This window comes from Solanum dulcamara, chromosome 4 (assembly GCF_947179165.1).
Source record: "Solanum dulcamara chromosome 4, daSolDulc1.2, whole genome shotgun sequence".
Taxonomy (NCBI): domain Eukaryota; kingdom Viridiplantae; phylum Streptophyta; class Magnoliopsida; order Solanales; family Solanaceae; genus Solanum; species Solanum dulcamara.
The window spans coordinates 59,620,596-59,637,035 of NC_077240.1; the positions used below are offsets into that span (position 1 = coordinate 59,620,596).

Genomic DNA, 16,440 nt, shown 5'->3' on the forward strand with positions numbered 1-16,440 from the left:
TATTGAATGTGCTTGGAGTTGAGCTAAAATGAAAACCACCAAGGTTGTTAGTGTGTATTTCAACGAAGTTACCTTTGCTGTGTTCACATCTTTCATTTCTTGCTCTTATATGTGCATTCTTTTGGCACTGCGACCTATCATTTTTCTAGAAGTGTTAAAATGCTGCTAATTGGAAACAATATCTAATTTTATTAGTTCGCGTGCCGCCTCTGTATCTTTTTATTTGAAGATTGGGGAATTTCCTCTCTATAATTAGGTTATTCTTATCCCTATAATAAGTGATTATATATCAATGCACTATACTAAATAGTTAGTGAACAATTTTTTCTAAAATTCTGAAATGCTTATGACTTTTAGTTAAGAATATCTGTTGGATAGCTATTATTCAGATATGGAATCATGTTTGCTTCTATTATTTTACGAAAATACTGCAGCCAATCAAAGCAGAAAAAAACTGCAGCCAAACGACACAGAAAAGAAACCGTCAATTCAGGCTTCTCATGAGGCCCAAAATGACCAGCAGAATCAGACAGCAGATACACCTTAGCTGATGCAGGTTCTGTTTCTGCATCAGGCAATGTTAACAGAAAAGTTTCACGTGAAGATATTGAACTTGTAAAACAGTTTAAGTTCTTCGTTTTGCCTGGATATCATTAACTGGGAAGTTGTACTGGGGTCTTTTAACTTTATGATGACATATTTGTTGCAGGTCCAAAACTTGATTGAAAGGTGCTTGCAATTGTATATGAATAGGGATGAAGTGGTAAAAACACTTCTGAATCGTGCTCGGATAGATCCTGGATTTACAACTCTAGATAGGTACATGAGTTACTGATGAAGTTGCTTATGACTTTGTCTGCTTGCATTATATAGCTGTCTACTGTCTCACATGTATCGCGACCAAGTGTTTTCTAGTTTGTGACTATGGTTATTGGGTGGTCTTTAGATTTTGAGTTTCTAACTTTAAAATCTTTTCGAATTGTGTCCAGTTTGGCAAAAATTAGTAGAAGAAAATGCAGATTTCTTTCGGGGCCTACTACATTAGGCTTAAACTGAAGAAACAAATCATCCTGTTCAATCATTTGCTTGAGCATCAGTACCATCTACTGAAATACCCGGTGCCCCCAAAGGTTCCATTGGCTCCAATGCAGAATGGGATGAGTACCATGCCAGGTAAATTTATTTGTCGTATGTAGGCGAGTATTACTGTATTGTTCTGCTTCGGGATTAGATTTTGAAATGTCGAGTTTGTCCAATCATCAGTTACTGAGCCTTTTCTATGTCCTCCTTTGTGATCTTTTCATTATGTGAACATGTAGTAGATAGGAAGCCTTCCAGTTGTAGTGAAGGGTCAACTTTTGATAAGATTTCGATTGGGATTGAAACCAATTTGAAATCAAATGCGGAATTCAAACAACACAAAATTAAGATAGATAAGAAAGAGGGGATGAGAAGAGAAGGACGAAGGGCTAATTGAACAATTAACCAAGGAAGAAGAGATTTGAATTCAATGAAAAAGAGAAACTCACTTAAAATCCACAAATGAGAGACTCAATATAAATCAAGGGCAAGAAGTCTTCAATCAACAATGAAAATTCACCCATCACTAATTTAGATTTAGCTACACTAAACTAAACTAACCTAAAGGGAATCCACCCTTAAACTACATTCTTTAAGAGTTTCTTCATTTAACATCCAAAATGCTCTTTCCAAATTAAAAGACTACTATTTATACAAAGAAAATAAAGAAGACACTTTATTTTACAATTTTACCCTTAATGAGATAAGGGTCTTGTTTGGTTGCTTTCTTTTATGAATTCTTGAATTTATGAGATGGTCATTTGCACACATGGCTTCTTTCTTCTTTCTCTTCACTTTGATGGGCTTTCCTAACATTGTATGTCTTTATTTCGTGTCCATCAAGCTCCACTAAAGTTTTCATTTGATCTATGTTATCCATGTTGTTATCTTCCTCTCCTTCTTGAAAAGAATTCGTCCTCGAATCCAAACCTTGCAAAACCATGAAAGGACAAACAACAAATATATCCTCATAGCAGGAGGGCTAGTACAATGGTTAGCACAAAAAGCATTAAACCAAGGAGACTCAAATTGGATATTCCTCACATCAAAATGATAATACCACCCAAAAGATGGTACTAATACAAGCTCACATAATCCCAAACGTTCACTGGGGTCAAAATGATAGAAGGTCCACATAATCAGGTCATACAAACAAGTGTAGACCTCAATGAAGCCCCAACCCATATAAAATGCACATCCAAGACAAGTATGAGACTCATCATATGCAAAGAGATAGTAGAGAAAGGTGCCACACACATTGGGGTCATCTAAGGTGTTCCTATATGCAAAATCACAACTAGGTTCAAGGATCCTACTCATAAAGGTAGTAAAGAAATGGGGTAAGAAAACTACCCTTCCCCATACACAATGTTGGCCCCTCAAGCAGATTGTAAACCCTCAAGAAGGACTTTTCATCATAGGGAAAGGTGCCAAAAAATTCATCCAAATAGTTCTTGTCATCTTGGCCAAGCATCACCACACAAGTGCCACCATTCAACTCATTTCCGGGGTCAAATGGAAATGAAATCCATGAACATAAGTCAAGTACACTCCCTATTTTCCCGGTTGTCACTCCTATATCCCAACAACATACTCCACTCAAAATCTTGAGCATCATCATATGCAAACAAGTAGTAAAGAAAGATGTCACATAAATGAACTTCAATCAAAGTGTTCCCAAGTTTAGACTCCACATTATACAAAAGCATTAAGACTCATATAAAGGATTGGAACACACAAGAAAGAAGTAGCAATTGACATATAATCATCACCTTCCTTTTTAACACTAACCTCTCCAATAAACGTAATGTCATCTTCAAAGAAGCTATTTTCGTCTTTGGAAAGTGTGTCATCACACCATAGTGGATTTTCAAACAATTGGTAGCCTTCAAGAGTGGCTACACTTCCTATATGATAAGGCATTTCACTATGCACACTCTCAAGAGTCATGACATCATCAAATAAGATATTATCCCTAAACGCACATCCCACCTCAAGATTCTTATGAGAAAAACAAGAAATGGTATTAAGGTCTAAGGATTCATTCAAAGCATAAGTGCCAACACTAGGTGGACACAAATTGACCTTAGAAGAAGAGTCAATCCGTCCATCGTTAGGATAAACTAGTATTTGCTCACTCACAACAAGGATATTATCATCACACCACAAGGTGCTATCAAGAATATCACAAGGTAAAGACTCACTATGCTCACATATAAACAAGCTATCATTTACACTCAATTGGTTACTAGCCACACAATGATGTTCCAAGTTCAAGGAAGTGTAAGAGTTAGCATTGTTACCTTTTAGCTCATAGGAAGAAGTGTCTTCACCTTGGTTATCCACGTGAGCACATTTTCTCCTTTTGAAAGCTTTCAAGGACTTCATGATTCTTCATATTTTGATGGTCCTCACTGGGCTTGCTTCCAAGGACACCTACAAAACCATTAAAGCAACTAGAGAAAGAAAAGTTACATGAGTTAGGATAAGGTTGTGACAACCCTCTCACATCACTCTACAAAACCTCTCCTTTTTTCCACTCTAGAGTTGTCACTTTTCATACCCTAACTCCTCTTAATCTTTTGTCTCTCAATTTTATAGGAGTTAGGACAAGTGCCAAGGATTCTTTGTGAAGATTTAAAAAATCCCATCAAGTCTAGCTTCCACTTTGATTCACAAGGAGTGGATGTTTTGACTTCCATGCACAACTCCTTCATTCATCTTCATAAGGAGTGGCTTGCTTTGTTTCCAAAAGCAACTCCTTAGGATCAACTTCATGATGAGTATCTTGTCTCTCTTGTAATATAGACTTGACCCTTTAAAACATCCACAAGCAATCATCAAAATCTTCTCTTAATGTGGTAAAGGACTCTCTAAAATCTACTACTTCATGTTGTAGCATTCCTCCCAGTCCACCTCCAACCTCATCACCATACGGAGAACAAGAAACATTAGAACTAGGATGAGAAGAATAAGTTATCATATTCTGAGAAGTAGGGAATGTACCTCTTTTATGGTCCACACGATGATTTTGAAATGGTCCCGCCTGTACATCTATGCCTTGTTTCTTAGGATAGGGAGTAGCACAAGACGAGGAAGGGAATTCAACCTCACAACCTCCATTTCCATTTAGATTCCGCTCAAAGGATTCATAAGATCTACGGGAGAAAGTATTGTACCTCACATAGCCATCATAACCATGGTGTGAAGTTTGAGAACCTTCATCTTCACAATGATAAACACAATAAGGTCCTTCTACCCCTTCAACATCATCATAAGAGTCATACGCTCTATTCATCTCATAATCATCTAGGGAGTAGTAGTTCTCCCCACCATATTTTTCATTATACCATGGACCATCACTATGCTCATAAGGACCATCATAGCCCTGAAAATACTCATTTTCACCATGCTCGTAGCTCACATTTCTACAAGCGTATTCATTAATGTCATCTCCACAATATTCGGAAGTTACGGATGAAATTCTTCCTTGTTATCAACTTGTACCAACCTACAAAACTTGGAAAACAAGGTTAGTGGAAAAATTCCTCACGCCTTTCGTATTTGAACTCACAACTCACTTTCCTAGAGTGTCTTCCCAAAGTTGATAGAGAACTACCTTTGCCCAATCAATTCACAAGATCACTAGTTCTTTGTGGTGGAGTGGATTTTTTTGAATCTTGAAAGAAAATGACTCAAAGGAAGCTTAAGAACTTGAATTAAGAGAAGAAAGGTAGAAGAAAAAAGGCATAAAAAAATCGGACTAAAAAAACTAAGTAAAAAAGTAGAAGAAATTGCTTGTTGTTACTTAATTTGAAGAATCAAAGAGATGATTTGATGTTTAAAAACTAGTTTATAAGTAATTAAAGATGTTAATTATTGTTAAATAGTTGAGAAACGGAAGAAAAATGAGGATAGAAGAAGAAAAAAGTGAATTCGGACACTTAGAAAAATTTGAAGCCTCAAAGAAGTTCATCACTTGAAAGAGTTTGACTTAATGATTTGATGATTAAAACTAGTTAACAAGTAATTAAAGATGTTAACTAATTATTAAATAGTTGAGAAATTAAAGGAGCAAGAGTATAGAAAAAAAATCACAAAGTTTGGACACTTAGAAAAAATTTTAGGTCCAAAAAACTTTTCATACTTAGTTTTTTTTTAAGCCCCAAAAACTTGCACACTTTTTGACTCTCTGAAACTGTTGAGCATGTACCATGTGGCGCGCATCTGGAGAGCTGGAGATGACTAGGTGTGGGCTGCTAATGTGGTGCTGACTTGGCGCCCGCATGGCTGCTGTGTTCGCAAGCTTTTGCTGACAAGGTAGACCATGTGGATTTTTTTTATTATTATATTTTTTTAAACTCATTTTTTTTGAATTTTGAATTTCTTTTCTTTTTTTAAAAAAAAATTCACTAGTGGGCCAACAAACAATTTGACCAACTTTGACTTAAAAGAAATTGTATTAAATGTACCTTTTGACCTTCTTTTTCTTCAAAAACATTTGAAGGTCTTCAAGAACATCTAGAACACCAAGAACACCCACCAAATGCTAACACCCTCAAATCAACTCGAAATTGGCTCAAAATTTAGGATTAGTTTTCCCTTGAGGTAGGAAACAAATTTCAATAATTATTAACCTTCAATTCCTCCTCAAACAAAAGATCCACATTCAAAGTTTGAAAAGTTTCAAAAACTCAAAACCCTTCAATGGCAACTCAACTTCTACAACTCCAACTTAAATAAAAAATAAAACCTAGACTCAAACAACACTAGGAAATAAGAATCTAGTGTCAAAAACAACAAATCAAAACAAATTAATTTTTAGATTTTTTTTGACGAATTTTTGGAGTTTTTTTTTGATTTTTGATAGATAAAATTCCAAGACTTAGATTTGTGAAAACAAACTTAAACCTAGGCTCTGATATCAAATCATAAGATTCTGATTGGGATTGAAACCAATTTGAAACCAAATGCGAATTCAAACAACACAAAATTAAAATAGATGAGAAAGAGGGGATGAGAAGGGAAGGAAGAAGGGCTAATTGAATAATTAACCACGGAAGACGAGACTTGAATTCAATGAAAAAGAAAAACTTACTTAAAATCCACAATGAGTGACTCAATATGAAATCAAGGGCAAAACGTTTTCAACCTAACAATGAAAATTCACTCATCACTAATTTAGATTTAACTACACTAAACTAAACTAATCTAAAGGGAATCCACCCTTAAACTACACTCTTTAAGAGTTTCTTCATTTAACATCCAAAATCCCCTTTCCAAATTAAAAGACTACTATTTATACTAAGAAAATAAGGAAAAAAGCATAAATTTTCCCCTGAAGTTGTACCGAAAAGTCAATTACACACTTAAATGATAATGACAGCCTATTACACATCTAAACTACCTAAAAGTGAAACTATTACTCCCTACAACTGACGTGGAAAAAAAAGGAGCAGCGTGCCAGATTCTGTAAAGTAAAGAAAAAATTAAAAAAATAAAATCACCTCACCCCCACATCCTCTTCTTCTTCACACTCACCTACCATCTTCTTCTTTACGCCCACCTCCATTTACTACCATTTTGAATCTTGATTTTTTTTCTTTCAAAACCCATTAAAGTAAAAAAAATTAATTAGGAGTTAATTAGTATAAAATATAATTAATAAAAGAAAATTTAATTAATAAAGAAAAGAAAAGAAATATAAAAAATCGGATGGGTGGTTGATAATTAATTAGGAGCTAATTAGTATAAAATATAGTTAATAAAAGAAAAGTTAATTAATAAAGAAAAGAAAAGAAAAAAATAAAAAATCGGGTGGATAGTTAATAATTAATTAGGAGTTAATTAGTATAAAATATAGTTAATAAAAGAAAAGTTAATTAATAAAGAAAAGAAAAGAATATAAAAAATTATAATTTCTAACGTGGCGATGATGTAGCGATGATGTAGCACTGACGTGGGGCCACATGGCAGCGAGTGTAATACACCACATACTATGAGAGTGGTGTTATGCGTTCAGGTGTGTAATAGTTTCACTTTTAGGTAGTTTAGGTGTGTAATAGGTCGCCATGATAGTTAAAGTGTATAACTGACTTTTCAAAGGGGAATTTATGCCTTTTTCCAAAGAAATAAACAAGACACTTTCTTTTATAATTTTACCCTTAATGAGATAAGGGTTTGGTTACCTTCTTTTGTGAATTCTTGAATTAATGAGATGGTCATTTGCACTCATGGATTCTTTCTTCTTTCTCTTGACTTTGATGGACTTTTCACACATTGTATGTCTTTATTTGGTGTCCATCAAGCTCCACTAGAGCTTTCATTTGATCTATTCCATCTATGTTGTTATCAACTTTACTAATCTTTATTAGCGAAGAAGCTTGTATCTTCTGCAAAATGTCTCTCTTAAATGTTCGGAATGGGCAAAGAAACTCATGTTACTTTATAACTTTATTTGGAAAACACCTACATTCTTGAATGGACCGAATAGAGGCACTCTATAGAGGGGAAGTGTAGAGAGTTATACAGTACTATAACTCGCATTATAAAATAAAGAGTTTATACGGCATAAATTCTTACAAAATATGTAGCACAACTTGCCCTCTACACTTACTATCATCTTCTTCCTTTCTTCCTCAATATTGTGTAACATGGCTTTTCAAATTGGAATTAAGCTGCTTGAATAACATGGGGATTAATATTATTCTCAGAATAGGTAAATAAGTCTTTTTTTATTATCATTATATTAATTGCCACTTGTTTCCAGTGCAGTCAACAACTTACCCATGGGATATCCCATCCTGTAGCAACTTCCAGTTCCAGCTGTAGGTCAACCTCATCTTGATCCAATGGGCATGTTCAGCTTGTTGGAAAGGCAAGCACAAACAAAGGTGCAAGACAAGGCAATAGCGGAAGAAAATTCAAATCTAACTTTTCCTTATATTTGAACCAAAAGGAGTCAAACTAATGCAAGCACAAACACTGTTTGTGGTAGCAAACAAATTACCAAAATAAATATAGCAAGGCAAAACTAAATCAATAACACGAGACACCAAGATTTATGTGGAAAACCTCTTCGGTATGAAGAATAAAAACCACGGTACTAAAATCTCAACTAAAACCAACAAGAGTTACAAAAGTATTCTCCAAAATGACGACAATATAGCACCAAAAACTACAGAAGTAAACGGAGCAAAATCACCAAAATGTAGTTACTGTTCATGACCAGAAATATGGAGAAACAGGACTCCAAATCCACCTCTGTCAGTTCTCAATCAAATATTAAGTTGAAAAGAACAAGTTATTCAAAAATAAGCTCAAACGGACAAGGAACGAAGCGGCAATCGCGATTTGAAAATGGCTTCTAGAGCTGAAAAATAGGGTGCGAAAATCTGCACTCTTTTCTCACTTTTCTCTCTATGTGGCTGCTATACTCTATTGTGAATTCTTGAAAAATATGACCTAATAGAGTTTTACATATGCACCATAATATTGGGCTTATGGGAAAACAGTGGGCTAGTCCAAATTGGGATTTTATTTATCCACATAGGAAGGGAAAAAGACCAAAACCCAAGAATTCTCCCCCTCTCGACTATGTGGAGGAGACTGCCATCTCGGCGATCATGCAATATTATTCAAACTTCCTTATAGGCAAAGCTTTTTTCATCATGTTGGAACCATTATCATATGTATGAATCTTCTCAAGTTCAAGCATCTTAGAATCCAACACATCTCGAATCTGATGATTTCTCACATCAATGTGTTTAGAATGACCATAAAATGTAGAGTTCTTTCCAAGGTGAATAGCACTTTGACTGTTGCAATAAAGTACATACCTCTTCTGAGCACAACCAAGTTCCCCCAAAAGTCTCTTCATCCAGAGCAACTCTTTACGAGCTTTAACAACAGCAATAAACTCAGCTTCTGTAGTAGATAAAGCAACACATTTTTGCAACCTAGATTGCCAAGGCACAGCTCCCCCCGCAAAATTAATCAAGTAGCCTGAAGTAGACTTACGAGTATCAACATCACCAGCCATATCAGAATCAGTATAACCCCAGAGAATAGACTTTCCGTTCCAAAACACAAACTTAGACTAGAAGTGCCACAAAGATATCTCATAATTCACTTTACAGCATTCCAATGCTCTCTTCCCGGATTAGAAAGAAAACAGCTAATAATACCAACCACATGAGAAATATCTGATCTTGTGCACACTATTGCATAAATCAAACTACCAACAGCTGAAGCATAAGGAACTTTCTTCATATCTTCCTTCTCACCATCACTGGAAGAACAATGTTTCGTGCTCAATTTGAAGTGCACAGATAAAGGTGTACTGACAACCTTATCTTTGTCCATGATAAATCTATGAAGTACTTTCTGAATGTACTTCTCTTATGATATCCACAATTTCTTGGCCTTTCTATCACGGACAATCTACATGCCAAGAATCTGTCTTGTTGGTCATAAGTCTTTCATAGAAAAAGACTTGTTCAACTCTTGCTTCAACTTTTGAATCCTCTAAGCATTCTGACCAATAACAAGCACGTCATCAAGATAAAGCAAAATTACAATAAAGTCACCATCAAAGAATTTTTGCTCAAAAATACAATGGTCTGAAGAAGTCTTCTTGATGCCCTGCTGACTCATAAAAGAACCAAACTTCTGATAATTGCCTAAGAGCTTGTTTTAGACCATACAAGCTCTTCTTCAATTTGTAAACATAATTCTCTTTTCCCTTGACTTTAAAGCCTTTTGACTGCTCCATATAAATTTCTTTATCTAAGTCACCATGGAGAAAAATTGTTTTAACATCCATTTTCTCAACCTGTAAATCAAAACTTGCAGCCAAGCATAGAATCACACGAATGGATGACATCTTCACAACTAGGGAGAATATCTGATGAAAATCAACTCCCTTCCTCTGGTTAAATCCTTTCACAACTAATTTTACTTTGTACCGTGGAACTGGATTGCCATCTTTATATTTCACCTTGAAAACCTACCTATTTTTAAAAGTTTTTGTCTTTAGGCAGCTTAACCAAATCTAAGGTATGATTATTATGTAGAGACTTGATTTCATCTTCCATAACATCAAATTACCTTTCTTTTTCTTCACTTTTCATGGCCTCATCAAGACTCTCTGGTTCTCCCCCGTCAGTAAAGAGTACATACTCATTAGAAGGATAACGAGATGAAGGTATTTTCTCTTTAGTAGATCTTCTGAGAGAACTCTTTGGAGCATCAATAATAGTTGGATCCTGACCAACCACATCATCTTGTATTGGAGCATCAACATTAAGCTGGTCATTTTGAATATGATCACCATCTTCATTATCAACTTGATTTTCATTATTTGAATATTTCCTTCAGGTGTAATAGTCAAAGGAACTGGATCAACATCAAGCTCTCACTCTCACTGCTCTAAGAATCATCTTTCTTAGCTTTGTCAAGATCTTCAATTGTTTGATCTTCAAAGAATACAACATCACGGCTTCTAACAAGTTTCTTCTCAACTAGACCAAATAAATGATAGCCAAATTCATCTTGACCATAACCAACAAAGATATATTGTCTAGTTTTAACATCCAACTTTGACCTCTCATCCTTAGGAATATGCACAAAGGCTTTACACCCAAATACTTTAGGATGATCATAAGAAACATTCTTACCAAACCAAACTCTGTCAGGGACATCACCATTCAAAGCAACAACAGGAGATAAATTCATAATGTATGCAGTAGTATTAAGTGTTTCTGCCCAAAAGGAATATGGCAGCTTAGCATCTGAAAGCATACATCTAACCCTCTCAACTAGAGTTCTGTTCATTCTCTCTGCTAAATCATTTAGCTGAGGAGTTTTCTGATGCTGAATACTCTGCTCTGTGCAATATTTATCAAAAAGACCAATATACTCACCACTATTATCTGAGCGGATGTATTTTAATTTCTTTTCTGTTTATCTCTCAACCAAGGCCTGAAAATTCTTGAACCCATCAACTACTTGATTCTTGGACTTCAAAGAGTATACCCATAGTTTGAGAGAATGATCATAAAAGTCACAAAATAAAGTGCACCACCATGAGATCTTACCTTAAAAGGATCACTCAAATCAGAATGTACCAATTCCAGCAAATCAAGCTTTTTTAAAGGCGGATGACTCTGAAAAGAAAGTCTTTTATGTTTACCGGCTAAGCAATGTGACATTTCTTCAAATTTGCTTGTTTCACTCCAAAAAGCAAATTTTTCTTAGTCAAATTATCAATCCCCTTCTCGCTCATATGACTCAGTCTTCTATGTCATAACTCTGATGAAGTATTATTCTCCACCAAATTTACTGAGCCTTTAGAAATTGAGCCCTGGAATGCATACAAGTTAGAAAACTTGTCACCTCGAGCCACAATCATTGAACCTTCAGTAAGCTTCCACTGTCCAGCACCAAGGGTGTTAACATAACCCTCATCATCAAGGGTTCCTACTGAAATCAGATTCAAGTGAACATTTGGATCATGCTTGACATTGTTGAGAAATAGTCTTGAACCATTGTTACTTTCCAAACAAACTGTTACAATGCCAAGTACCTCAACCTCATTATCATTGCCCATTTTCAACATTCCAAAATTACCTGGAGTGTAAGAAGAAAATAATTCCTTCTTTGGCTTGACATGAGAAGTAGCACTAGAATCCACAAACCAGCTAAACTCACCACAAACAAGATTAACGACATCTTCACCACAAGCAACAAGAAGATCATCCTTAGCAACAATAGCAACATGATTTTCATTATCGTCTTCTTTCTTTTGTTGTCTCATATCTCTCTTGTACTTGTAGCAATATTTATTGATATGCCCATTCTTGTGGCAATAGTCACATGTAATATTTTTGTACTTAGACTTTGACTTGCTTCTACTTTTATCTCTGTCATTATAACTTCTGAACTTGTTTCTCCCCCTGTCTTCAATAACCAAAACATCGGAGTGTAAAACTGAAGAAGATGAGCCTTGAGATCTGTTTCTCATCTCTTCATTTAAAACACCACTCATAGCATATTCCATAGTTACAACACTACTGGAGTAGAATTTATCAAAAAAACTCGAAGTGTTTCAAAAGAGTCTAGCAGAGTATCAAAAAATCAGAGTCCTTGTATTTCTTCATTGAACTTTACACCCATCCTAGACAGCTGGTCAAGGACACCCTAACAATTATTTATATGATCTGAAATAGAATTGCCCTCTTTGTATCTGATATTCATCAATTGTTTCAACAGGAACAACTTCTTATTTTTAGTCTTCGAAGCATAAAGTGTCTCGAGCTTATCCAATAAACTTCTAGCATGTGTCTCGTTCACAATGTGATTTCTAATATTATCTTCAACCCATTGTCTGATATAGCCACAAACCTGTAGGTGCTCAAATTCTCAATCCTCATCATTCATAGACTCGGGTTTATGAGAAGCAAACACACGTTAATGCATTTTCTTGAAAAATAGAGGATCTTCCACCTTGCCTTTCCAAATATGATAATTGCTACCATTCAAACACACCATCTTGCTCATATTTGACTTCATCATTCAAATAGACAATCAACAACAACCAACGCTTTGATACCACTTTATTGAGAAAGATAAGCACAAACAAAGGTGCAAGACAAGGCAATAGCGGAAGAAAACTCAAATCTAACTTTTTCTTCTATTTGAACCAAGAGGAGACAAACTAATGCAAGCACAAACACTGTTTGGGCCAGCAAACAAATTACCAAAATAAATATAGCAAGGTAAAAGTAAATCAACAACATGAGACACCAAGATTTACGTAGAAAACATGTTCGCTGTGAAGAGTAAAAACCACGAGACTAAAAACTCAATTATAATCAACAAGAGTTACAAAAGTGTTCTCCAAAATGGCCATGAAAGAAGTGTCAAACAAAGATCAACAACAACTACAAGATAACACCAAAAACTAGAGAAGTAAAAGGAGCAAAATCACCAAAATGCAGCTACTGTTCACGACCAGAAATATGGAGCTACAGGATTCCAAATCCACCTCTGTCAGTTCCCTATCAAAGATTAAGTTGAAAAGGAACAAACTGTCGAAACATCAACTCAAATGGACAAGGAAGGAAGCAGAAATCGCGATTTGAAAATGATTGCTAGGGCTAAAAAATATGGTGCAAAAATCTAAACTCTTTTCTCACTTTTCTGTCAATGTGGCTGTTATACTCTCTTGTGAATTCTTGAAAAATAAGACCTAAAAGAGTCTTACATATGCACCATAATATTGGGCTTATGGGCAAAAAGTGAATTAGTCCAAATTGGGCTTTTATTTATCCACGTAGGAAAGAAAAAAGACCAAAACCCAACACAGCTGCCACGTGGTTAATGGTGTGTCTGCACCAGGAGACTATCATCCGATGAGGATGAATTCAGGAAACGATTGAGAATCTTCTTTTGTTTTAGGATTTTAGGTCTCTTTGATTCTAAAATAGAAATTTATGAGCTATCGAAATTCTTTTCTGGTTAGCCAGTGTGTCTGTGGTACTTATTTGCTCAGCATCTTACTTTCCATGTGCTCAAAGATTTGCCATTTGACTATTTCCAGTTCGTGTAATTCGTGCTTTCCCAGAGTAGTAAGAATTGAAATTGCATTGATATATCATATTGGTTTAAAATGAGTGTAGGTTAGGGAAATAGGTTGCTTAATACTTGTTTGTTGCTGCCCATGCGGAGTAGGTTCAGGTCTTCTTTTTAAAGATGACCAAAAAATCTGAGTGTTGAAATGAACATATCCTAGGGCTTTTGGGATGAAAAGCTGTTTATATTTGTTGACAGAGACATGGCATTACAAATTACTCTTTACACATTGTTCTCTGCTGACAATATGGTGATCGACACCAGTGTGTCAAATGTACCAGCAGCTATTCCACTTAGTAATGCCATGTCATCTATGTCAGATATGGCTGTAAGCCCTACATCAATAGCAATGCAAAGATCTTTAGTTCTAGATGGTATTGATGTTTTGAACTGTCTGTCCCTAGGTATCTTGTCTCCGAATTGTGCTTTCAGAAAACATATAGTAGTTTTCAGATTGGTGCCTCCTTCCACCTTAGAGCCAAAAATATCTTTAGAAATTTCAGGGAAACCGTCTTTCTTCATTTTTTCAGGAAATGCTTATAGGTTTAAGCTCAGCAGCAGAGCACTACTTGATATTATTTCTAGTCAGCTGTGGACTTCGTTAGGCCAAAAGGAGATCTATTCGACAGGAAAATAGATTAGTCTATGGTGCACCGGCCAGTATGCCCTGTGGCCAGATAGATATACGTGGCCAGCCCATTGGGATTTACATTCATACTCGTCAAAGACCTTTATTTTCGATTAACTACATACTTTTCAAGGACTTCTAGTATGGTCTTGCTTGTTTATTGTTATGTGGTGGTATGGATAGGCAGAACAGACTAAGAAACTGCAAAAATGTTGCATCACAGTATTCTTTTCCAGGGAATAAGGTGCAATGCTCTTAAAAGTAAAATATATGTAATATATTTTCAAATTACATATATGATATGTATTGAAAGATAAGACTTACAAAGACATAGTTGCACTGGTACTAGTAGTGAGTACAATAATTTGTATGGGCTGTTTCTTCAGTGACGATTTTTATGGATTATTATTCTGCTCAGAGTTTTTAAAATTTTCAATCCCCTTTCTCATGGACCGCGCGTCTATTCCTGTCTTTTTTCTTCCTTTTATTAATTTATTCTTCTTTTATTCTGGTTAATGTTCTTTTTTGCTCCAATATAATTACAGATCTGGGACCTCTTGGGAACTATCCTGGTTCTGCACATTTGCCTTCTGATTCAGATATTCTACTTGACTCTCCTGAGCAAGATGATATAGGTGAGAACTTTTACTTTCTTTCCCATCGAATGTTATGTTTTGAGTCGTAATCTGCAGAGATGTTCAAAATATGTTAGCATTAAGCATCTCAACTTGTCTATCGTTTCTAGCCAAAGTTATTAGATGCAATGTTGATGTTGTTATCTTTACAACAACAACATACCCAGTATAGTCTCACAAAGTGAGGTCTGAGGAGAGTAGAGTGTACGCAGACCTTACCCTACCTCAGAGGTAGAGTGGTTGTTTTCGATATACCATCGGTTCAAGGAAAAACAGTCCAAAGTAGTTCCGAAAAAGTTCTCCGCCCCATCCCATTTTATATGATGTAGTTTGACTAGGCACAAAGTTTAACAAAGAAAGAAAAACTTTTGAAATTTGTGGTTAAAATGACTGATAGATGTTTGGGTGACTATAAGTCATTTCATTAAGAGTAAAATGAATATTTAAAGTTAAATTGTTATTAAATATAGAAATGTGTTTTGTGTCATTTTTTTTGGGACTGACTGAAAAGGAAAATGAGTCATATAAATTGGGACTGAGGGAGTAATAGAAGTACAAGAAACACAAATAATAACAAACATAACAGATAGTACCAGAATGGAAATATCAACAAAATAATATGATAATTGAGGTACAAGAAACGACAAATATTCACAGAAATCGAAGGACAAGAAACTACATGAGCAATACTACGACTACTAATATGAATGGACAACAAGACAACTCACTGCCTACTAAAATTTTCAGAAATGCAATATTGTTGTCTTTTTCTCTAAAATTTTCTTTCTTTACATTAATTGTGGCTTTGTTTGGCATCTCACTTCTGATCTTTGTTAGTGCATTCTGGCTTTCATTTCCTGCATTTTCAGTCAACATTACTCATGAATATTTACTACTGCATTACTGTTCGATTGCAAGTTTCCGACTGGCTGATAAGTTAGATGTGAAACATTGAACATAAATGTCCAGTGGCATGCTTGGACCAATAAACATGTTACTGTCTGCATTTCCATATGCTTCTCTTCGGGAATACTGTTTTCTGTGAAATACAGTTCATTTCGCTATTATGACACTGTTATTGAAATGCAGACTAGTGTTATTATGTTTGCTTGCATTAGCTTGATTTGGTTTTTTTCTCTCCCTTTCTTATCAGTAGAGGAGTTCTTTGTTGATGTTGAGGCCTCTCCAGAACCAACTTGTCCTCAATCGGATGAAGAGAAGCCATAGTTTCAGCTGAGATATTAACGTCGCGTTGCATTTGAAGTTGGAATAAGCTGTTGTTAAAATTATTATAAAACTGATAAGAGTGAAGAGCTGAAAACCATTGATTTACCCTTTGTTATTTGTGGTAGATATAGTTATTATCCTAATTTAGATTTATACTTTACCCTTGGATTATTATAGTGATCAAATCTATGTTTCATCAGTAGAAACAGGACAGCATATGTTATAGTGAAAATAGTC

The 16,440-nt window shown here is 35.3% G+C and overlaps 1 pseudogene; it reads left to right on the forward strand.

Annotated features, from left to right (window-relative positions):
• Positions 1-391: 391 nt before the first annotated feature.
• On the forward strand, positions 392-16,440 carry LOC129884280 (uncharacterized; annotated as a pseudogene).